The sequence below is a fragment of the Vulpes vulpes genome, chromosome 7 (assembly GCF_048418805.1).
Source record: "Vulpes vulpes isolate BD-2025 chromosome 7, VulVul3, whole genome shotgun sequence".
NCBI classification, from domain to species: Eukaryota; Metazoa; Chordata; class Mammalia; order Carnivora; family Canidae; genus Vulpes; species Vulpes vulpes.
The window spans coordinates 6846568-6871372 of NC_132786.1; the positions used below are offsets into that span (position 1 = coordinate 6846568).

Consider the following 24805-nt stretch of genomic DNA (forward strand, 5'->3'; position numbering starts at 1 on the left):
CAAAAACTTGTGCCCTCTTTCAAGTCAATTACCTCCAATGTTAGGCCAAAATTTCTATTTCTATCACCAAAGACTATTTTTTTCTATTCCTGAACTTCATACAATAAAATAATTTACATATGATTTTAACACACACACACACACACACACACCTATACTAGTTGGGATCTGACTGCCTTCTCAACATAATTTCTGTGGGATTTATCTAGTTTGTTGAGCTTAGCAGTAATTAAATCTTCTCCATCACTTAAAAAATATTATCTAAATATACCTTTTTTCTCCATTCTACTGTAATGAACATTAGGAAAACTGTTATGTTTGTTTATTTGTTTTTTGCACATGTTTTAAGTACAAATGCCCACTCATTTATTTTGGGTATATACAGTTCTGTTATAATGTATGTGTTCCAAAAAATCCAAGGAAAATGTCACAATAAAACCCATAAAATTATGAGAAAAATGGGAATAAGGGCAGAACACTAAAAAATATTGTCAATGATACCCTCCTCTTCAATTAAGTTTAAGATCACTGCTAGAGAGATCCTTTTGTAGCTTTCTCATCTGCACTTGTGGTTTCACTGGAGCGCTGAAGGCTTTGGAAATTATAGTGATGCTTGAAATCACTAAACCAGCAACTAATAGCACTAAAAAGCCACTTCTTCAGGATTTGTTCAAGGTACTCTCTCAATATAAATAGTATTGTCCTTTTTTGGATTTAGTGCTTGGCAGTTTGAACCAGCACACTCAGATATGTTTGGGATATTCAGTGTGTGTTTGCTTATATAGAAAAGTTTGTAATTACAGAGGGGTAATAAAATACAACCTTGTAGTATAACACACCCAGTGAACTGAGGTAGCTGGTAGATGTTTTAGGTAGGTGAGTGTGTTTTGTGTATTCCTTCATGGATTGGTTCAGCTGGGTATAGTTTCTACTTCATCTTGTATTTCTATCTTGTAAAACTATCTGTAAGGATAACTGAAATTCTTATTATGCTCTAATTGTTTTCCTAATAAATCAATCAAACTGAAACAAATTCAAGTTTACAAAACAAGTGTTACTGCAGAATTGACTGTATCTGGGAATGGCACTGACTAGTCATGAGGTATTCAGCATTTATAGGGTATCAAGTTGTTCAACTTCAGCTATTGCCAAAAAATATTTCCACTATTCATTTCACCAGCAATGTGTGTGAAGTCCAGTTGCTCCACATCCTCACCAACACTGTTTTTTGTGAGTTTTGTTGTTGTTAGTTAGTCTGAAATGTGTGTAATTGAATCTCATTATAGTTTTTATTTGTATATACCTAAGGACTAATGATAATGAGGTCATTATCATAAACTTATTTCCCATTTATATACACCCAATGTGAAATACCTAAATAAGTCTTTTCCATGATTATAAATTCTTACTCATTTGGAAGTAGGCAAAGTAGCAGAGTAGTCAAGAATACAGGTCTTAAAATCAGATAGACTTGAGTTTAAACTCTAGATCTGCCTTACTAGCAGTGTGATTCTGTACTAATTTCTTTTCAAAAATGACACTTAGTATTATTTTTGATTGCAAAATGTAGTTTCATCAATATGGATGTGCCTTAACTTTCATGGAGAAATATATCAAAGTAAAGTTGGAACCAGAATAGTTATTACGGCAAAAGGTTTTTTGGAGCCTTTCTCAAATTTGGGTGTTTGCTCAAATATTTAATAGGGGTTGATGTTACAAAATCCCAACTGGGAAAGAGTTTTTAGGGCTAAATAATGCAGTATTAATGTCCCTTGGTAACAAAATCAGAAGTATTTACTTGTCAGTAGAAATTTGTGCTCCTATGAATATTTTACAAGTATCTACAAAACAGTAAGCTGTCATTCTCAATGCACCTGACCCTCACAGACTGATACATTCCACCTGGTTATTAACTAAGTCCAGGCACTGGTTTGCTTCAAGGATTTGTATTTTCCTGATTATGACATTTACCTTTCAGGATTCCATTTCTGGTACTGTGTGAGAATAAGGTACTGTTGTCTTACTTCATGGTTTGAATATGTTACCTGTTCCTTCTTGAATTATCAAGAAGGAATTTAAACTGCCACATGTTGCATTTCAGTTCAGGATAATTTTAAATCTTGACTTGCCCTTGGAGTAATGATAGCTCCCATTCATGTACTATTGTTGTTGGATTAATGATGCTAGAGTCAGAAGGATTAACATAAGCTCTGTGCTGCTCCTTGCCAGAGATGCCATATTTTTTTTGGCTAGCTAACATTTCCCACTCTCTGGGCCATTATACTTAAATATATCATTGGCAATGTTCAAATTCCTCTCATATTATTGTTTGTTTGTTTTTTTACCATCTTCAAGACATATGGTACTTCAAAGTTAGTGTTACTAAAGATGTTCTTTTTTTTAAGATTTTATTTATTTATCCATGAGAGACACAGAGAGATACAGAGAGAGAGGCAGAGACACAGGCAGAGGGAGAAGCAGGCTCCATGCAGGGAGCCCGATGTGGGACTCGATCCCGGGTCTCCAGGATCACGCCCTGGGCCGAAGGCAGTGCTAAACCACTGAGCCACCCGGGATGCCCCTAAAGATGTTCTATAACAACATTTTTAATCAGCCAGTTAGCAGAGATTTTAGTGCCCAAGTTGAGAAAGCTATATTCCTCACTTCAAGTTATACAAAGGTATCTTGTTCATTCCTTCATGAATGAACTTCAGAGCTACATTATCCATGGGGATGGGAACCTGGAGAGTACCTAGATGGGTGAGCCTGGAGCAGAAGGTTAAGGTATAAATAGGTCATAGTAGGAAAGAAGTCTGAATAGTTCAGGCTGAGAAGAAACTAAGTCTGTCAGATTCTTTGTAGACCAAAGGAGAAGCTGGTGAATCTAGGGCCAGTAGGGAAGTGCTGGGCTAGCTGCATCCAAATCTCTGGTGTAGCTTTGAAAATAGAATAGATTATTGGGCTCCATACTAAAAGATTTTGATAAAATGATGTAGGAATTTGGTATTTTTATAAAGTCCTGTAGGAAATGCTGAGATTCCATCAATGATATAGAGATCCTAATGTATATAGATTAGGGCTAAAGGCCACATTCTTGAGGAATAGCAGTTTGAGTGAAACCCAAAGGCTAAAAAGACAGCCAGGAAGATGGACAGTTCACAACATGCTCTAAAATGAGCCTAAAGGTATTGTAACACTGCACTGAAGTGAGGTGCTTTTTTTTTTTAAGATTTTATTTATTTATTCATCAGAGACACAGAGAGTCAGAGACTTAGGCAGAGGGAGAAGCAGGCTCCCCACAGGAAACCTGATGTGGGACTCCATCCCAGGACCCTGGGATCATGACTCGAGCCAAAGGCAGATGCTCAAACACTGAGCCACCCAGGTGCCCCTGAAGTGAGTTTTAAAGAGTTTTTAGTTATGAATTTAAACTGAAGCTCTAATGAGGTTGGAGTTTTAGAATTTAGTAGATCACGGGTTCTCAAATCCCCCTGTAAAGAATTGCTTGAGCAGACAAAAGCAAAAACAGAAACAATGGACCCATCTTAGAAACAGCATCTCTGGGTATGCAGGGTTTGGCATTTTAAAATTTAAATGATTTTACTTATATTTCAAATAATATATTATTTATTAAGGAAATAGTTGAACATTACTATTGCATGATTTTGAAGGAAGGAAACCATATAGAAAGAAGACTCTGAGAGATGTAGGGAGGGTAATGAGGGAAGCATTTTTACATGCTTTTTCCCTACTATCCTGCACATAGACCCCACCCTCAGGCAACAACCTTGGATGTTAGAAACAGTATGTGCCTGTGCCACATAGAGAATGTATGTTCCAACAAACCAAAGTTCTGTAAGTTCCTGAACATGTCCCTGTGATCTACTGCATCTGTGAATGTGTTGCCTGCCCCTGTATTATTCACCCATCCCTATTTCTACCCCTAGAACTCTGATACTCAAATCCCATCTTCTCCAAAGCGTCTTCCCTGAGTATCTTAGCCAAAGCGATACCTCTTTCTTCTGAGGTTTCACTGTACTTGAAATACATTGCAAAATTATAAATGCTCACTGTAGGAAAAAATGTAACCAAAGAAAATAAAGATAAATCATAATTTTACCACTGTTATTCTAGTATAGCTTTCAACCATTTCTATTTCTTTATTCTTTATTGACCAAAATATAATTATAAATGTATAATTATGTAAACTATAAATTTATAAGACTTATATATTTATAATTTTCATATAGATCTGAGAGAATTTTTTGTATTTGTCAAAATCAAATACATCTGGAACAGCCCTATCTACTGGACTTGGAAATCTTCCATTTTGGTCATGAACTTAGATTCCTATTAGGTAGCTCCTACCCTTACACCAGCCTCCTTTGGGCCTGTACACTCACTCTTATGCATTGATCTGTCAAATCCCAAGAGATAATGTAAATTGTAGAGCTCAAACTCAACACACCAACACATATTAAGATGGGGAGGAATAATATTTCCCACTTATTCCTATAGCAGCAACAGTAACAACAAAAACTCAAAAGCCAGTAGTTCAGCGAATTTTCCTGGCACAAGTATGCTTATATATGTGTGCACACATATCAAAATATGATTTATAAATGAATCTATACAGTGTATCTTGTTCATAATATCATTATTTATTACACAGTAGCTTATAAATATTTGGCATAATTAGATTTCTTCTCATATTTTAAGGGCTACTTAACATATATTATGTGAACAGAAATTATTTATTTAACCAAACCCTTCCTTAAATATTTAGTTATCTTCAATTTTAACTCAAAGAATACTGTAATAAGATCCTCACTTGAATATAAGCACAGGTGAGGATGTATGTGTGTGTGTGTGTGTGTGTGTGTGTGTGTATTTATTTCACTACTATATTCTCAGTGACTAGAACAGAGCTTGGAGTAAAGTCTCAATAAATAGTAAATGAATAAAAGAATAAGTAAATCACTATAAGTAAAGTCTCAATAAATAGTAAATGAATTAAAGAATAAGTAAATCACTATTTCTGGAAATGGAATTACTAAGTTAAGAAGTTCTGGTTCTAAACTGCTTTTTCCCAAATGATACCTTTTCAAGCAGTGTGTAGCATTGCCAGTTACCCTATATTCTTATCAACATTAAGAGTGATTAACTCGAACAACATCTTTTTTCCCATTATATTATACCGTGAATTGTGTTCTGTCTTTTATTCCTTGTTTGAGTGTAATAATCATGTCCCCTTTGAAAGGTCCTCCTGTCCTTAACCTCTAACTGTTGGATGACCCTCACTCTCTAGGATCATCTGTCATAGTGGTTTTTATATGATAATGACTCCTAAATTGTATCTCCAGCCCTGACTTTTCCCCTCAATTCCAGGTGCATTCATTTAACAGCCTACATACCAGCTTCATTGGATTTTATAAAGCATCACAGATTTAACACATCCAGGTCAAAAATTTGATTCTCCACATTCTCAAACTGCTCCTTCCACAGCATTCCACACATTTTAGTAAATGGCCTCTCCAAGTACCCAGATAATCAATCATGACTCCGGAGTCATCAATGATAATGTTCTTTCTCTTGCAATCCCCATCTAATATCCCAGAAAATCCTGTGGTCTTACTGCAAAAGTATCTATAATGCCTTCTCATTGTGCATCCTCACTTCCACCCCCTTAGTAAAACCCCAAGCACCTGTCACCAGCAACATTTCCTAACTGTTCTTGATTCTGCTTGTGCCTTTTTATAATCTATTTTACAGATAGTAGCCAGAGAGTGATCCTTTAAAAAAAAATAAAGCATATTTTGTACTGCCCCCTCCAAAAACAAAACAAAACCCTTCCTAATGGCTTTCCATGGTATGTAGAATAAATTCATTGCCCCTCCCCAGTCATGGTCTAGAAGGCTCTAGTAGGTCTGGTCACTACAGATTTTTCCAACTTAAGTTTCTATTATTGTTTTTCTCTCTATTCTACTTCATTTGCCTTGGCATTCTTGCTCTTCTTTAAACATATCAAAGCAAACTCTTGCCTCAGGAGTTATACTTGCACTTCCCTCTGCTTGGCAACCTCTATTGTACATACACAAGTGGCAGGTTCACTCTGCTCTACTATTTCCTTTTCAGGGAGCTCTTCCATCATAAACTTGTCTAAATGATCACCCTTAGACTCTTTTCATCCCCTTACTTTGCTTCATTTTTCTCCCTAGCACTTATAACCCAGCATTTTGCCATATATTTTTCTATGATTTGCCTTGAAACTTATAAGACATAAGTTTCAAGGGGCAAAGAATTCCAATACAGTAACTCTCAAATAGTAGGTGATCAAAAAATATTTGTTAAGAGAAAAAATGACTGAATAAACTCTTTTCAAAATTAAATGCTTGAAAACTTGGAAATAATTTTCTCAGTTTGGTAGAAAGAATGGATAAATTTTAAAATTTCAGTGTAACCTAGTGACTTTGGGCATCTCCTGGCAGTGTTTGCTGAAAACTTTGGACACTCTGCAGCTCAGATCCTTCTTTGCTGGGAAGCAGTCTTCCCTACGTGTATTCATGCTAAAGGAGGACAGCAGTGAGAAGGAATTGAGGCCTAAGGGAGATTGTCCAGTGCAAATGTGGAATACTCAGGAAAGTCTTAACTTAAATTTCCTTCCTTTCCAGACAGTCCATCCCCAGAGAACAGAACCTTTCATTAATCTTTTTCAAGGGGATGGCTTGTCACTTTTGACAGAGGCCTTATTTATTTTATGACTACCCCTTCATCCCAGTTCCCTTCTAGAGACTGGCTCTTTTCAGGCATCTTGGGCCAGGAACTTTGGAACAAAGGTTTAACTCTAGAAACCAACAAAGCAGACGGTTTTGTATCAGATCTTATCCATTTCCCCTTCCTTAGCTACAAAGAGTCCAGAGGACCAGGAGAAATGAGAGGAAATGGAGAAATGAAGTTCTCTAATTCTAGACTTCTCCATTTTGGGAGGCCTGAGAATTCCTTACCTTTCATAGATTTATGCTGTAAGCTTACATTTTTAAAAGATTTCTTCGAGCATTTCCAGAAACATGCTGGTCCTCTACTGTGGGTGTCTTTCCCTGGGGTCTTCCATGTTCCTATAAACTTACTGTGTATGGAACAAAGTGAAAAATAGAGGATAGATGTGAGGCTTGAGAGTTAGCTGGAAGCAACTGGAGGAAGGAGGGACCATGGCTCATTTTTGTTACAGGAACTGTGTCTCTGGGATTAGGGGAGGGGATCATTTCTGACTCAGTTATCCAATCCTGGCATATATAGGACTTTGGAGCAGAATATCTCAGAGGTAGAGATACCTAATGTTCCTCCAGAATTAGAAAAAGAAACAAGCTCCAGCCCTCTTTTTGCAATGAGATGGGAGCCACTGATGTGTTTTTGAGCTCTGTGAGCAAAAGAAGACAAGCCTGTCTAGTTTTGGAATCAGAGCTGCAACATTTAGTTAAAATATGACTCCTGAGGAAGGATGAGGAAGAAGAGAGGGCTTCTATTCCTGGGTAATATTCTAAGCCAGAGGGTCACCTGAGGAGGTTGGCGAAGATGGTGGAGGAGTAGGGTCCCCAACTCACCTGTCCCCACCAACTTAGCTAGATTTCTCTCAAACCATCCTGAAAACCTATGAATTCGACCTGAGATTTAAAGAGAGAACAGCTGGAATGCTACAGAGAGAAGGGTTTTCGTTTCTAACAAGGTAGGAGGACAGAAAAAATAAAAAAGAATGAAGTGGGGAATGAAGAAGCCAGACTAAAGCCAGGCGGCTAGAGCCACTGGACAGGAAAGCACAGCCCCAGAGGAGCAGGAACTTAAAAAAATCCACCCCGGATTCTTCCCAGATGGAAAGGCACTTAACAGAAAACTCGGGCAGAACCGCAGGAGGGGCACTGGAGCCTCCAGGTTCCCGGGATTCACTATAGGAGGAGGGGAGCCGGGGGGGGAGAGCGGGCCAGACTGTGGGCCGAGCTGGGTAAAGGGCTGGAGCGCACCCCACGGGGTCTCGGGAGAAGCCGGTCGGTCAGGCAGGGGCTCCGGGTGGAGGGGGCTGCGTGGCCCCGGGAGCGCAATTCCAGGCACAGGGCCCTGGAGCCCAGGGTGCGGGGACACAACTCAGAATCCTGCACTCCCCTCGGGACAGGTGGAGGCCGGAAGGGTCTAGGACAGCGAGGACACTCCTGCCCCCGGATGCCCCAGAGCTGGGCAGGTCAGTGCCCCGCGCCAGGAGCATCCAGGCCCTGCGGACAGGGAGCTGCGGTAGTTACTGCGGGAGCTGACTCCAGGGCTGGGGACCTGGCCGCTGCCACTGTTGTTGTTCCTGCTGGTGTCACCTGGTGCCCAGGAGGGGCAGGACCGCAAGGGAACAGGGGCCTCATGCGGTAAACAGCTCCCCCAGGCAGCGCCCCCAGGTGCGCACACACCTGAGAATCCGCACAGCAGGCTCCTCCCCCAGAAGACCAGCTAGACCGACAGCGGAAGAGCAAGTTCTGGACCGAGCAGCTCTGGGAAGCGTCAGGGGAAGGCGTGGGATTCACAATGTAGAGAAACAGAGGGGACCCCTCCTATTTTTTTTCTTCCTTTTTCCAGTACAATTTGTTTTTATATCAGACTGTAAATTTCCATTTTTTTCTCTTTTTCCATCTTAACTACAACATCTTACCACCTCTTCATTTTTAAGATTCTTCCTTTTGACGTTCATATTTCTTTATTTTTATTTTTATTTTATTTATTTATTTTGTTTTTCTTGTCGACTTTCATATTTCTACAATTACAGGTTCTAGATATATTTTCCACTTCCAGATTCCCTTCAACATACTCAACTTGATTTTAGGAGATATATATTTTTTCTGTATTGTGTCTTTGGTTTTCTCTGACTCATTTTGTTCTACAATGGCAGAAGTTAATACCTTCTAAAACATGACCAGCATGCACCCAGAACCAAGTGGTATGCCATGCTGGTTCGTTCTCTGAGATTCCTCATTCCCATTCTGCCTCTTTCATGTCATTTATGTTTTGGTGGTCAATGTTAGGGCCTTCTACTAGTATTTCTGGTTTATATAAATTTGGGACTGAGCATCTTCTAACATACAGAACTTAATATACTCAGAACCAAGAGGATCGCCTTCTAGAACCCCTCAGGTAGACTACATTCTCCCTCCACCATCTCCCAATCGCCCCCCGTTTTCTTCTTCTCCTTCTTTGAGATTCGTGGCCTTTTATTTTTTATTACTTTGTTTAAAATTTGTTTTTCACTTTAGTGGTCCTTTTGTTTTCTGATATTTGTTTTCAATTTCTGATCTATGACCTCGGCAGAATCATCTAGGTTGAAATTTACTTAGGTTGTGCTTGATATTCTTGACTCAGCTCTCTCATACAGCCATTCTGCACTGAGCAAAATGACTAGAAAGAAGAAGTCATCGCAAAAGAAAGAAGCAGAAACAGTATTCGCTGCCACAGAGTTACAGAATTTGGATTACAATTTGATGTCAGAAAGCCAATTCAGAAGCACAATTATAAATATTGGTGGCTCCGGAAAAAAAGCATAAAAGAATCAAGAAACTTCATGAATGCAGAATTTAGATCTAATCAGGCCAAAATTAAAAATCAATTAAATGAGATGCAATCCAAACTGGAGGTCCTAACAATGAGGGTTAATGAGGTAGAAGAACAAGTGAGTGACATAGAAGACAAGTTGATGGCAAGGAAGAAAGCTGAGGAAAAAAGAGAAAAACAATTAAAAGACCATAGGAAAAATTAAGAGAAATAAATGACAGCCTCAGAAGGAAAAATCTAAGTATAAATGGGGTTCCAGAGGGCGCCAAAAGGGACAGAGGACCAGAAAGTGTATTTGAACAAATCGTAGCTGAGACCTTCCCTAATCTGGGGAGCGAAACAGGCATTCAGATCCAGGAGATAGAGAAGTCCCCACCTAAAATCAATAAAAACCATTCAACACCTCGACATTTAATAGTGAAACTTGCAAATTCCAAAGATAAAGAGAAGATCCTTAAAGCAGCAAGAGATAGGAGAGCCCTAACTTATATGGGGAGAAATATTAGGTTAACAGCAGACTTCTCCACAGAGACCTGGCAGGCCAGAAAGGGCTGGCAGGATATATTCAGGGTCCTAAATGAGAAGAACATGCAGCCAAGAATACTTTATTCAGCAAGGCTCTCATTCAGAATAGAAGGAGAGAGAAAGAGTTTCCAAGCTAAGCATAAACTGAAAGAATATGTGACCACCAACCCAGCTTTCCAAGAAATATTAAGGGGGACTCTGTAAAAGAAAGAGGATACCCAAAGAAATAATCCACAAAAAACGGACTGAATAGGTATCATGATGACACTAAATTCATATCTTTCAATAGTAACTCTGAATGTGAATGGGCTAAATGATCCCATCAAATGATGCAGGGTTTCAGACTGGATAAAAAAACAAGACCCATCTATTTGCTGTCTACAAGAGACTCATTTTAGACATGAGGACACCTACAGCCTGAAAATAAAACGTTGGAGAACCATTTACCATTCAAATTGTCCTCAAAAGAAAGCTGGGATAGCAATCCTCACATCAGGTAAATTAAAGTTTATCCCAAAGACTGTAGTAAGAGATGAAGAGGACATTATATCACACTTAAAAGGTCTATCCAACAAGAGGACCTAACAGTCATGAATATTTATGCCCCAAATGTGGGAGCTGCCAAGTATATCAATCAATTAATAACCAAAGTAAAGACATACTTAGATAATAATACGCTTATACTTGGTGACTTCAATCTAGCGCTATCTAAAATCGATAGATCTTCTAAGTACAACATCTCCAAGGAAACAAGAGCTTTAAATGATATACTGGCCCAGATGGATCTCAGAGATGTATACAGAACTTTGCATCTGAACACCACTGAATACACATTCTTCTCAAGTGCACATGGGACTTTCTCCAGAATAGACCACATACTGGGTCACAAATCAGGTCTCAACTAATACCAAAAAATTGGGATTGTCCCCTGCATATTTTCAGACCAAAATGCTTCGAAACTAGAACTCAAGCAGAAGAAGAAATTTGGAAGAAACTCAAACATGTGGAGGTAAAAGAACATCCTGCTAAAAGATGAAAGGGTCAACTAGGAAGTTAGAGAAGAATTAAAAAGATTCATGGAAACTAATGAGAATGAAAATACAACTGTTCAAAATCTTTGAGATATAGCAAAAGCAGTCCTAAGAGGGAAATACATTGCAATACAAGCATCCATCAAAAAATTGGAAAAAATTCCAATAGACAAGCTAACCTCACACCTAAAGGAACTGGAGAAAGAACAGCAAATAAAACCTAAACCAAGCAGAAGAAGAGAGCTAATAAATATTCGAGCAGAACTCAATGAATGAAAAAGGAGAGATCACAACCTAGACCAAGGAAATACAAACGATTTAAAAAAAACAAATTATGAGCAGCTATACACCAATAAATTAGGCAGTCTAGAAGAAATGGACGCATTTCTGGAAAACCACAAACTACCAAAACTGGAAAAGGAAGAAGTAGAAAACCTGAACAGGGCAAATAACCAGAGTAAATTGAAGCAGTCATCAAAAACCTCCCAAGACACAAAAGTCCAGGGCCAGATGGCTTCACAGGGGAATTCCATCAAACGTTTAAAGAAGAAACCATACCTATTTTACTAAAGCTGTTCAGAAAGAAAGAGATAGAATACTTCCAAACTCGTTCTATGAGGCCAGCATCACCTTAATTCCAAAACCAAAGACCACACCAAAAAGGAGAATTATAGACCAACCTCCCTGATTAACACAGATGCAGAAATTCTCAACAAGATACTAGCCAATAGGATCCAACAGTTCATTAAGAAGATTATTCACCGTGACCAAGTGGAATTTATCCCCAGGATGCAAGGCTGGTTCAACACTCATAAAGCAATCAATGTGATAGATCATATCAGCAAGGGAAAAAACAAGAACCATATGATCCTCTCAATAGATGCAGAGAAAGTATTCACAAAATACAGCATCCATTCCTGATCAAAACTCTTCAGAGTGTAGCGGATAGAGGGAACATTCCTCAACATCTTAAAAGCCGTCTATGAAAAGCCCACAGCAAATATCATTGTCAATGGGGAAACACTGGGAGCCTTTCCCCTAAGATCAGGAACAAGACAGGGATGTCCATTCTCACCACTGCTATTCAACATAGTACTAGAAGTCCTAGCCTCAGCAATCAGGCAACAAAAAGAAATAAAAGCACTCAAATTGGCAAAGAAGAAGTCAAACTCTCCCTCTTCGCAGATGACATGATACTGTACCTAGAAAACCCGAAAGCCTCCACCCCAAGATTGCTAGAACTCCTACAGCACTTCAGCAGTGTGGCAGGATACAAAAGCAATGCCCAGAAACCAGTGGCATTTCTACACACTAACAATGAGACTGAAGAAAGAGAAATTAAGGAGTCAATCCCATTTACAATTGCACCCAGAGAATAAGACACCTAGGAATAAACCTAACCAAAGAGGTAAAGGATCTATACCCTAAAAACTACCGAACACTTCTGGAAGAAATTGAGGAAGACACAAAGAGATGGAAAAATGTTCCATGCTCATGGATTGGAAGAATTAATATTGTGAAAATGTCAAAGCTACCCAGGGCAATGTACACATTTAATGCAATTCCTATCAAAATACCATGGACTTTCTTCAGAGAGTTGGAACAAATCATCTTAAGTTTTGTGTGGAATCAGAAAAGATCCTGAATAGCCAGGGGAATATTGAAAAAGAAAACCATAGCCAGGGCATCACGCTGCCAGATTTCAGATTGTACTACAAAGCTGTGGTCATCAAGACAGTGTGGTACTGGCACAAAAACAGACACATAGATCCATGGAACAGAATAGAGAACCAGAAATGGGCCCTCAATTCTATGGTCAACTAGTAATATTTGACAAAGCAAGAAAGACTATCAACTGGAAAAAGGACAATCTCTTCAATAAATGGTGCTGGGAAAATTGGACAGCCACGTGCAGAAGAATGAAACTAAATCACTCTTTTACACCATACACAAAGATAAACTCAAAATGGTTGAAAAATCTAAAAGTGAGAGAAGAATCCATCAAAATCCTAGAGGAGAACACAGGCAACACCCTTTTTGAACTCGGCCACAGTAACTTCTTGCAAGATACATCCACGAAGGCAAAAGAAACAAAAGCAAAAATGAACTATTGGGACTTCATCAAGATGAGAAGCTTTTGCACAGCAAAGGATACAGTCAACAAAACTAAAAGACAACCTACAGAATGGGAGAAGATATTTGCAAATGACATATCAGATAAAGGGCTAGTATCCAAGATCTATAAAGAACTTATTAAACTCAACAGCAAAGAAACAAACAATCCAATCATGAAATGGGCAAAAGACATGAAGAGAAATCTCACAGAGGAAGACATAGACATGGCCAACATGCACATGAGAAAATGCTCTGCATCACTTGCCATCAAGGAAATACAACTCAAAACCACAATGAGATACCACCTCACACCAGTGAGAATGGGGAACATTAAGAAGACAGGAAACAACAAATGGAGAGGATGTGGGGAAAGGGGAGCCCTCTTGCACTGTTGGTGGGAATGTGAACTGGTGCAGCCACTCTGGAAAACTGTGTGGAGGTTCCTCAAAGAGTTAAAAATAGACCTGCCCTACGACCCAGCAATTGCACTGCTGGGATTTACCCCAAAGATACAGATGCAGTGAAACACTGGTACACCTGCACCCCGATGTTTATAGCAGCAATGTCCACAGTAGCCAAACTTTGGTAGGGGCCTCGGTGTCCATCAACAGATGAATGGATAAAGATGTGGTCTATGTATACAATGGAATATTCCTCAGCCATTAGAAACGACAAACACCCACCATTTGCTTCAACATGGATGGAACTGGAGGGTATTATGCTGAGTGAAATAAGTCAATCGGAGAAGGACAAACATATGGTTTCACTCATAGAGGGAATATAAAAAATAGTGAAAGGGATTAAAAGGGAAAGGAAAGAAAAGGAGTGGGGAATATCAGAGAGGGTGACAGAACATGAGAGACAACTCTAGGAAATGAACAAGGGGTAGTGGAAGGGGAGGTGGGCGGGGGTATGGAGTGACTGGGTGATGGGCACTGAGGGGGGCACTTGATGGGATGAGAGCTGGGTGTTATAATATATGTTGACAAATCGAACTTTTAATAAGAATTATACAAAAAAAAAAGGAGGGTCACCTGAAGATACACATTCACGCACACACACACACATATTTACAAAATTACACATGCAGTCACACACACACATACACACACAGAGTCACATACACAGTCACACAAATACATTCACACACACACACAGACACACACACACGGAGTTGGATTCCTCTCTGTGAGGGTAGAAGAGAGGTTCCCTTTCTCATGTATTGGCAAATGCCAAGTGGCATTTTACTGTTTTTTGAGATTTTATTTATTATCTCTCAGAGAGAGAGAGAGCACAAGCAGGGCTGTAGATAGAGGGAGAAGGAGAAGCAGTCTCTGTGCTGAGCAAGGAGCATGATGCAGGGCTCAATCCGAGGACCCTGGGATTATGACCTGAGCTGAAGGCAAATGCTTAACCAACTGAGCCACCCAGGTGCCCCTCAAATGGCATTTTCATCTGATTATGTCCCTGTCTCACAAAACCCCTTGTGTGATGCTCTCTATGAAACCAATGTTACAAGTTAATTTGCTAGGATGATGCAAATAATAAGTGGTCAGACTACATCAATGTCGAGGTTTCTCTACTTGCCAAAGCCATCCCCTTCTCATTCTATTGTGCTGCTCCTTGGAATTTAACATTGCAGTTTAATCTTTGTGGTCAACCTCTGCTCCTAGAATTTAGGACTAATATCTAATAGGATAGGAGGATGAAGCCAAGGATAGGAGGATGAAGAAGCATTGCTCTCTGGGATTTCTGAAGGGATGGAAAGGAAGAAGGGTGTGTTTATGAGTCTCTATAGGCCACTTGACAGGGCTTCCAACACATCCTCTTAACCTTTTCAGGTATCCTTTTAGACAGTTTCTGCTTCTTCAGGAGAAGTCAACAGGATCTGCACAATGGCACATTGTCATGAATACATTGCCAGAACAGGAGATGGGCTGTTCTTCCTGGTTTATAGCGTAAGTAATGTCCTTGTACCAGAGGTCAACTTAATCCACCTGTATTCACTTGCTTGCCATATCAACCACTTCAATTATGTGAAATAATTGTTGCTGACTTTCCATTTGCCAGCCTAGCACTACCCTAATCAGAGTCCTGCCCTCTCTTATCCTCTATTTTGCCTTGTGATTTCTGCAGAGATTGGACCCCAGACACTTTACCTGGTTAGGTCTTGAGGCTCTGGTTCTATGGTGAATGATTGCTGATAGAAACACCTCCCACACCTACCCACCCCCGCCCAGTGAACTAGGAGCTTCATCCATCTGAGTTGTACTCACTTTAAATATAAATGTTGCTTCCTAGCCCTGGACACATTTTGAGAGAACTTAGTGAAATAAACAAGTTGAGACCTATGGCATTTCTGCCCACTTTCTTCATTCCATCCCTTTGGGTGGGACCAGCTTACCCTGTTTTGCCTAGAACTTTCCATTTTAGCACTGAAAGTCTTGTGTACTGGGAAACTTCTCAGTTCTTGGCAAATCAGATGGTAACTACCCACTTTCCCCTTCTTCCAGTTCATCATGTCCTTCAGGTCTCAGGATAATTTCCAGGGGCCTTAACTGGGCTGGGAATAGGGCAGTGCCAACCAAATATTTAAGTAATCCACTCCAGAATTACCCCCTTCCTTTCAGATACAATCCTTTAAATCTCCATTAGAATCTTTGCTATTATGAGTTTTCAGCTCAAGATGGCAAAATTGACCCACGTTTGCTTTCTTCTGCGAAATAAATTAGTGAAACAAAAACAAACAACAACAAAAAAATACAATAGCTAAAAGAGAGGGATCACTTTGTTATAAGATGCTTCTTCTCTTTTCAGTCTCTTTCTCCCACCCCCATAACCAAAGACTTTTAAAAGTTATTATTTGTAGAGATATTTTCTGTTTATACCTCCCCCCTGCTTCAGGTATCATTTTGGTGCTGAAATATCTGAATGTCCCATTCCTTACCCTCATTCCAGTGTTCTGTTATTCACTTCCACCTGGACATGCTACTAAAACTTCGACTCAGTGTATCCAAAACATAATAATCAAATCCCTTCCATTGCTACCACCATTTTCTTAGTCTGTCAGGTACAAAAAGTAGAGTCTTCTTTGTATGGAGCAAGATAGATAGCAAGATGGACCAACCAGCCATCAAGTGACTTGGAGGTCTTCTTCTACCCCATTTCAACCCATCCTTCTTTATTTCCTTCTTGATGACAGTAGTTCATATCCTCAAAAATTTTTACTGCGATTACTAGAATTGCTTCTAACTGCTGTCTCTATATTCTATTTCCTCCAATTTAAATTATCTTAAAAACTACTGAAAAGTTATTTTTTTAAGATTTTGTTTATTCATGGGGGGGGTAGAGATATAGGCAGAGGAAGAAGCAGGTTCCCCGTGGGAAGCCTTATGTGTGACTCTATCCCAGGACCCTGGGATCACGACCTGAGCTGAAGGCAGGCGCTCAACCACTGAGCCACCCAAGTGCCCCTAAGTTAATCTTTATGAAGGAGCACTCTGATCGGGCCACTTCATCTCTCAAAATCTACAGTTATCTTACCTACTGGAGTAAGTAAAAATTCTACAACCTGACATTTGAGGCCTTCTACCATGTCACCAACTTGCATTTATAGATTCACTTCCTGCTACTCTCCAACATAGATCCATACTTCTTAGCTGAAGTGGGCGTTTCATTGATCCCTTAACATGCTCTGCTAATTGAACTTTGCTTATCCTTCCAACCCTCCACTGTGCCTTTGCAAAGTTCACATTTCCATTTGCATGTCACCTGCATTCCTTGAGGTGTGTTTCAATAACTCTCTGCTATATGAAATATATTCTAATTCTTCTAAATTGATGTCATGACACACAGTTTAAACACTCAGTATTTTGAGTATATCTTTCTTATGGAATCTACTTAACTTTACCTTATATTATAGCTACCTGCCTTCTTGCATTCATGTTCTAATGAAACATAGAGCTCTTAGGGGACTAACTTCTGCAGTTACTAGTGGTTCTTTGCATATCACATGTTTGTAATAAGAAGTCAAACTACTGAGTATTGAAAGATGGGTAGCATTCAGAGAGGTGGAGAAAATGGCATAGATCTAGGTCATGGGATAGTTAAAGATGTAATCAAGGACTGTGGGGCAGAAAAAAATGACATACCTTGAATATAGTAAGAAGACCAATGTGGATAGAGCACAAGATTTCTGAATGAAAAAACTGGGAGCAAATGTTAAAAGGTAAACTGGAGCAAGATCATAACAGGTTGATTTGGGTTCACATCAGTCACCCAGAGTGCAGAAATCTACTGTGATGTGCTGCTGTACATATGTCAGATTCTTCTTTGAATTAGCCCAAACTGGGTTTTTGATATATTGAGTGAGGAACAGGGACATCTGTGGATGTCATTATTCTACTGTGAATCATTGTTTTTTGTTCTGTCACTTGCAGGAATAGTATAGAATTATCTGTCTTTTCCTTGATCTTGGATTCTTCAGTCAGGAACTAATGATTGGCTAAGATGCTTGAGATCAATACTATTGCTCAGTTTTTGATGCTTATAAGTACCCTGCATTTAGTAGCATGTTAGAGTTAAGCATAGTTAGAATAGTCTCCTGAAAGGTAAGGTAACAACAATAAAAAAACAACCCATTTTCTAAATCAAAGTAAAACACACACATGTTTTACAAAAGCAAATGATATTAAAAGGCTCATACTCAAAAACTGTAGGCCACTGCTCTTTTTATCCTATTTTATGGAGAAAACCACTTTAAACTTTTCTAGTAATTCTTTTCACACCTTTGAATGATAAGCTTATACTGCTAGTGATTGACTTATCAGTTTTAGATTTTTTTTCACTTTTTGTTATGATGGACATTGATTTAACTCTTTTAGATCCCACTTCTCTTTCTCATCCTCCCCTGAATTAGTACTATTTTAATTAAATCAGTGATCAGTGACTATATTATTATTACAAAAACTTCATTCATTATGGAGTTAAGTATGATTTCATTCTTTTTTCTGATTTTGTATTTTACAAAATAAAAGCAATGTTTTTATATTTGCACAAACTTCTATATACCTATTTTAAATTCCTTTCACATATTTACATATTAGGTATCATATCATATTGTACATGGAAACGTTTTTTTCTGGAGGCTCCATCCTAAAGTCCTGCGTCTTTTTTCTTCACTCTGAACTGGCTACTCTATCCAAATAGTGAATAAATTGATGTGTATGATTAACTACAAGAACAATTTTTTATATTAATGAAAAGTAGTTGATGAGATTAATATAATTAAGGAAAATGAATACTTATAATGAAAAATAATCCTAACCACATTTGTTACAATATGAGTCGAGAGTGTCACATTATTCTTTGAGATCCTTGAGGTCAAGTTCTGTGCTATATTTTCCTTTCTATCTCCTCTTTCTGGCACAGAACACAACTCAAAATTCTTTATGAAATAGATGAATATGAGCAGAGGATATGAGATAACAAAAGGAGCTCTAACATTGAAAACTTTGAGACCTGAATCATGGAAGACACAACTTCTTATACTTAAGACTTGTTGGGCCAAGTGTGAAGAGTTGTGCTGAATTCTAAGACATGATTTTCTCTCCCTCCAGTTTGGACCTCAGGTAAACTATAGGCAACCAGTTGTAAAAGGTGGAAAAAGAAGACACAAAGTGGGTTCAAACTTCAGGCAGCCTGTTTCTAACTATACAACTTACCTAGGCTCTGGGGAAAAAGAAAGGTTATCTTAGGATATTGTCCAAGTCCAAATCCTGGAATTATCTTGGCTATGTCCCAACTGTAGCATACAGGCATGGACATGTGACTGATGCCTGCTCAGGTAAACTTCCTTGATCTCTGGGAGACCTTGGAGAGGGGTAAAAGGAGAGGACATAGCATGCCTGTCATCACTGCAGCAAATACCAGTTTTTGGAAGCAGTGGGCTGAATGAGATGACTTTGGGCAAGTAGAATAAGTAGAGAAGGGTGAAAGGGAGAGAGGTGTGTTGTACTGGTATTCTCAGCCCTCATGGTGACCAGTGTTTCTGTGGCATCAGAGATGAGAATCTGAGAAAAAACTTTCTTATCATCAGAATGTCTGAGCCATACTTCCTGCCTTCACTGTGTGGGCTTACCTTCAGGCTTCTCCTATGTCAGGAGAGGAACTTCCCCTCTTCCACTAGGTAGGGAGAAGAGCAGTGCAATTGACTAGCTCATCTCCTAAAGGAAGTATAGGCTTCCTTCTCCACAGGCACAATCACCATCTCCCTGGATGTATAGGGTGATATCTAAGGAGGTGTGAAAGGAGAAGTAGATAGTTTAGCTGCTAACCATATTCTCCTTGGACCTAAATTTGTGCAATTATTAATAATGAATCATGGACATTGCATTGGGAATGATGTTTAAATTACATATACCTGTAACCTCACATGTTAGCCAAGAGCTGATGATCACAGTCTGATGTGCTTGCACATGTGTCCTGGTATTTATAATGTATTTGGTATTTCTTAAATGATTCAGTGTCTTTCTGGGGGTCTCTGAGTTCCAAAATATAGGTGCCAAACAGGTGCTTCCCCAGAACTGTGTGTCCACTGCTTTGCCTCATTTTCATATGATACCGTTGGCAGTCCAAGCCCAGGATAAATATCTAACTGCTAGCCCATGCCAGGAAACCTTTGGCTAAATCACTTGACATTAGTCCTGCAGTGTTGCTTTTGGATGATTCAGGAAACATGAATCTTAGAGACAGAAAATTAACCTTGTGGCTGCAGGTCAGGAATAACCTGAGCAGGACTGAATCACCCCATTAGCTACTGAAGAAGAAACTATTTTTCTAAACTCTTGAGGGACACATCCCAGGAAACATACCCCATCTAGAATTTTTCCAACCAGGCATATGATTTAGGTGGAGATATGAGTGTCTCTATAATCCTATAACCCTGTTAGAGGTCGGAACAAAGTGAGATAAGGAGATGGCCCTCACTGTATATTGGAGGAACTGACTCTGACCAAATGGGGAGAAATACACGTGGAGGTGAGGTGGTGTGGAGAATTTGCTATTTGCTATTTGTCAAAGTCAGCTGCCTCAGGATCACTGCATAAACCATATAGCTATTGTTATCATCAGTTAATAGAATCTGGGAATCCCAGTGAGAATTTAGCTTATTATAAATTTTCCTGCTTTTCTCCATTAGCTTATTCCCTATTCTGTTATATGGAATCCTACATTTCTGAAGGGAGAGATATAGGTATGTGAGAATAAGCTACTACTTCCTTCCTTTGAGGCAATTCCATCTGTTTTTGGCAATATATACCTACAATATGGAGGATTAGCTGAGTGTTGTCAGAGAGCATCCGTGTACGTGGCTGAGGCTGATGACCAAAACTGAAAAGATGCCATTAGTCACTGATTGAGGGAACCATGTATCAGTTCTCCCACAATGCACTAAAAGCAGGTGTTCATGGTTCTTGATATGTGTGCACAATGAAATCACATGCAGAGCCTCATCCCAGTCCAATCAATTATATCAGAATTTCTGAAGATGGTGTCTTGGCATCAGAATTTTAAACTATGTCTTAGAGGTAGTTTTAATATGCAGCTAAGGTTGCAGAGTAGCTAAATTATAGAACTCTTCAGTTTGAAAACATGAATCCAGAATATTGAGCCAGGCACCTAACATTAAAAGAGGAATTGAGGGGTGCCTGGATGGCTCAGTTGGTTAAGCATCTGCCTTTGGCTCAAGTCATGATATCAGGGTCCCGGGATCAAACCCCACATTGGGCTCCTTGCTGAGCAGGGACCCTGTTTCTCCCTCTCTCCACCCTCCCCAATCCTGCTTGTTCTCTCTTTGTCTCTTTCTTAAATTAATTTTTTAAATTTAATTAGAAAGAGAAATCAAAGGACAGATTGTTTTCTTTGTCAATATGAGATGCTGGTTAACTGCTCACCAGGTGACACTTTTATGATGTTCAGTAGACATGAATGAAAACTGAGCTGGGCTGTTTAGATACTCTCAGGAATTTGAAGGGGGACACAAAAGCGGTGTGAATGCCCAACCTGGAAGTTCTGGGTAAGTGGGAGCATGGGGTCATTATTGTCACAGATTTCTCAGGTACTAGAGACTCAGAGCGAAGTTGGTCAGGAGAGGGAAAAGCATGAAAGAGCAGCTGGAGAAGCAAAAGGATGACCTGGTGGTCACAGACAGGGGAAGATGGCCAGTCCTTACTGATGCCTTATTCCCTTTACCTTGTGGAGACATTTTCCTAGATTGCACTGCAACCAGAAGAACCCTAACTAGAACTCTGATTTAGAATCTTAAATGGGAAAGTTGCTGTTTCCTCTCCTGTCATCAAGTCTGGCATGTACCTATCTGTCTTGAATGCACTTCCTTTTTCTCTCTGTCACTCAAACACCTACCCTTTTTAAAGAACAGTGCAAATGCCTCTCCTACATGGTCCCCCAGAACAAGCTACAACCCACATTTTCTCACTTTACTCACACAGGATTTTGCTCATATCTTTATTTCTTTCTTTCCATGTTGAGTTATAATTTTCTGTTTACTTGTCTCCTCTACTAAATTTTGAGCTCTTTGAGGATAGAGATTGTGTCTGACTTATATTTTCCACCAGTGTCTACTGCAGTTTTTGGCACATAGCAGTTGTGAGGAGAAGCTTGTTAATTGAATACATTCTTAAAGATCAGATGGCCTGAGTTTGTGGAACTTCCTATTTCCTCAGACACTCAGAAAAGGGCTGATAAACATAAAAATCTTTCTTGGATTCCAGATTGGAAGCTTCCAAGCAGTTTTCCCAGTAATGTTGTGTTTAAAATATCTACTAAAAACCTTTTGCAGGAAATTATCCTCTTTGTCTTTAAACATTGTGCATTCACAGAAAAGTTAAAAGAGAACTAAGACATAAGAATAATAAGATTAGAGGGGCAGCCCAGGTGGCTCAGTGGTTTAGCACCGCCTTTGGCCCAGGGCATGATCCTGGGGACCTGGAATCGAGTCCCACATCGGGCTCCCTGTGGAGCCTGCTTCTCCCTCTGCCTGTGTCTCTGCCTCTCTCTCTCTCTCTAATGAATAAATAAATAAAATCTTAAAAAAAAAAAGAAGACGGAAAGTAAGAAAAAAAAAGCCTTTAATAAAAAATAATAATAATAAGATTAGAGACAAACTGCAAAGATGGCAGAATGGTAGGAAGACCCTGGGTTTGCCTCATGCCTCAAATACAGCTAGAGCAACATAAAATTATGTTGAACAGCTAAGAAATGGGCCTGAGGATTAAGAGAACAATCTACACAATTACATAATTACAGAGAGAGAACATGGCAGGTATCATGTGCAGAGACACCAACTTGGGAGAAAGAAGCCACAGACTGTGGAGGAGAGGGAGCACTTTCCACAGATAGAGAGCAGAGAGAGAAAGAAAGAGGGGGAGAGAGAGCAGCACCTCAGTTTTGTGAAGAAAAACATTCCCCCCAAACCATTGACTGGGGAATCAAGAAGAACTGACTATTGCAAGTTTTCACAAAGAGTGGAGTTCTAGGTAGCCCAGTGGCTAAGCGGCTTAGCGTCGCCTTCAACCCAGGGTATGATCCTAGAGACCCAGGATCAAGTCCTATGTCAGGCTCCCTGCATGGAGCCTGCTTCTCCCTCTGCCTGTCTCTGCCTCTCATTCTCTCTATGTCTCTCATGAAAAACTAAATAAATAAATAAAAATCTAAAAAAAATCAAACAGTGGAGCTCAAATTCTGAGTTTTTAGAAGTCCATGCAATGCTTGAATCCCAGCTGTATGCCAGAGATAAAACATAGGAGAAAGGTAATAGTGGGTGTGCCAATGGCCCAGAAACAGACGGGTTGAGGGCAGGGATATGAAGGAAGCCTGGGACAAGAGAGGAGATTATTTACTTTTCTGTGAGGGCTTTCTGAACAGCAATGGGTGTGAGCTCCCCTCCCTGCCAGTAAGAAGAGGGAGGTGACACTATCTTCTCCACACACACCAGCACACTTAGACTTCAGTGTACAACACAGCATCCCCAGTGGAGACTAGAGCCACTCACACTAAGCCCTACCCCCTTGCATCCTGCAGGGGCATCTTTAGTAGGTCAGGTCTAACTGTGAGCTGGCACACAGGGCCTCTCTCCCAGAAGATGAGCACAGGCTCTCCTGCCTTTGGAATTGGGCTTATAGGGGTTTTTTTGCTTGCTTGTTTTTTTTTTTATTTGTCCCCCTCCCATTTTTGATCAGGCTCCTTCTCTTCCCCCAGCTTATTTTAGCAAACAAATCAAAGCATACCTAGTTAAAGGCCTAAGCACTCCCTACTGCAAGCAAAGAGGAACTCTACAGAGGGCTGACTTGTGGGAAAGATCAGCCAAAACACAAGAGCAGAGTGCCGACAGCACACAACGGTACGTGACCCCTTCTTAATATAACATTACTCTCAGGAACAGGAGACAACAAGTTTTCATAACGCTCAGAAGACAGAAACCTAGACAAAATGATAAAATGGAATTCTTCCCAGAAGAAAAATCAAGAAGAAACCACAGCCAGGAATTTACTAGAAATAGATATAAGCAATATATCTGAACAAGAATTTAGAACAATAGTCATAAGAATAGTAGCTGGGGGATCCCTGGGTGGCGCAGCGGTTTGGCGCCTGCCTTTGGCCCAGGGCACGATCCTGGAGACCCGGGATCGAATCCCACATTGGGCTCCCGGTGCATGGAGCCTGTTTCTCCCTCTGACTGTGTCTCTGCCTCTCTCTCTCTCTGTGTGTGACTATCATAAATAAATAAAAAAATTAAAAAAAAAAAAAAGAATAGTAGCTGGGCTTGAAAAAAAGAATAGAAGACACTGTGGAAACCCTTGCTGTAGAGATAAAAGGCCTAAAAACTAGTTAGGCCAAAATTTTAAAAATGCTATATCCAAGATGCAAAACTGACTGGACATAATCACAATGAGGATGAAAGAAGCAAAGAAAGGAATAAGTGATGTAGAAGATAAAATGTAGGGCAGCCCCAGTGGCCCAGTGGTTTAGCGCCACCTTCAGCTCAGGGTGTGATCCTGGAGACCTGGGATCGAGTCCCATGTTGGAATACCTGCATGGAGTCTGCTTCTCCCTCTGCCTGTCTCTCTCTCTCTTTCTCTCTCTGTCATGAATAAATAAATAAAATCTTAAAAAAAAAAGAAGATAAAATGGAAAATAATGAAGCTGAAAAGAAGAGGGAAAGAAAACTATTAGATCATGAATATACACTTAGGGAACTCCATGATTCTATAAAGTGAAATAATATCTGTACCATAGGAGTCCCAGAAGAGGAAGAGCAGAAAGAAGGAGCATGTTTATTTGAAAAAAAAAATTATAGCTGAGAAAAGCCCTAATCTGGGGAAGGAAATAGGCATTCAAGTCCAAGAGGCACAGAGAATTCCCCTCAAAATCAACAAAAACAGGTCAACTCCAAGACATATAGTGAAATTGGAAAATACAAAGATAAAGAGAGAGTTCTGAAAGCAGCTAGGGACAAAGGTCTTTAACCTACAAGGGTAGAC

General features: G+C 39.7%; 1 protein-coding gene across 2 annotated transcripts in view; it reads left to right on the forward strand.

Annotated features, from left to right (window-relative positions):
- KEL (Kell metallo-endopeptidase (Kell blood group)) overlaps positions 1 to 24805 on the forward strand; it is a 437477-nt gene that overhangs the window by 299729 nt on the left and 112943 nt on the right. Inside the window, exon 5 of one of the 2 annotated variants that reach the window (XR_012002430.1) lies at positions 15089 to 15205. The exons of the other annotated variant lie outside the window; for it this stretch is intronic. The gene's annotated coding sequence lies outside the window, so the exon portion shown is untranslated. The remainder of the gene's footprint in view (positions 1 to 15088; positions 15206 to 24805) is intronic. 2 annotated transcript variants of the gene reach the window in all.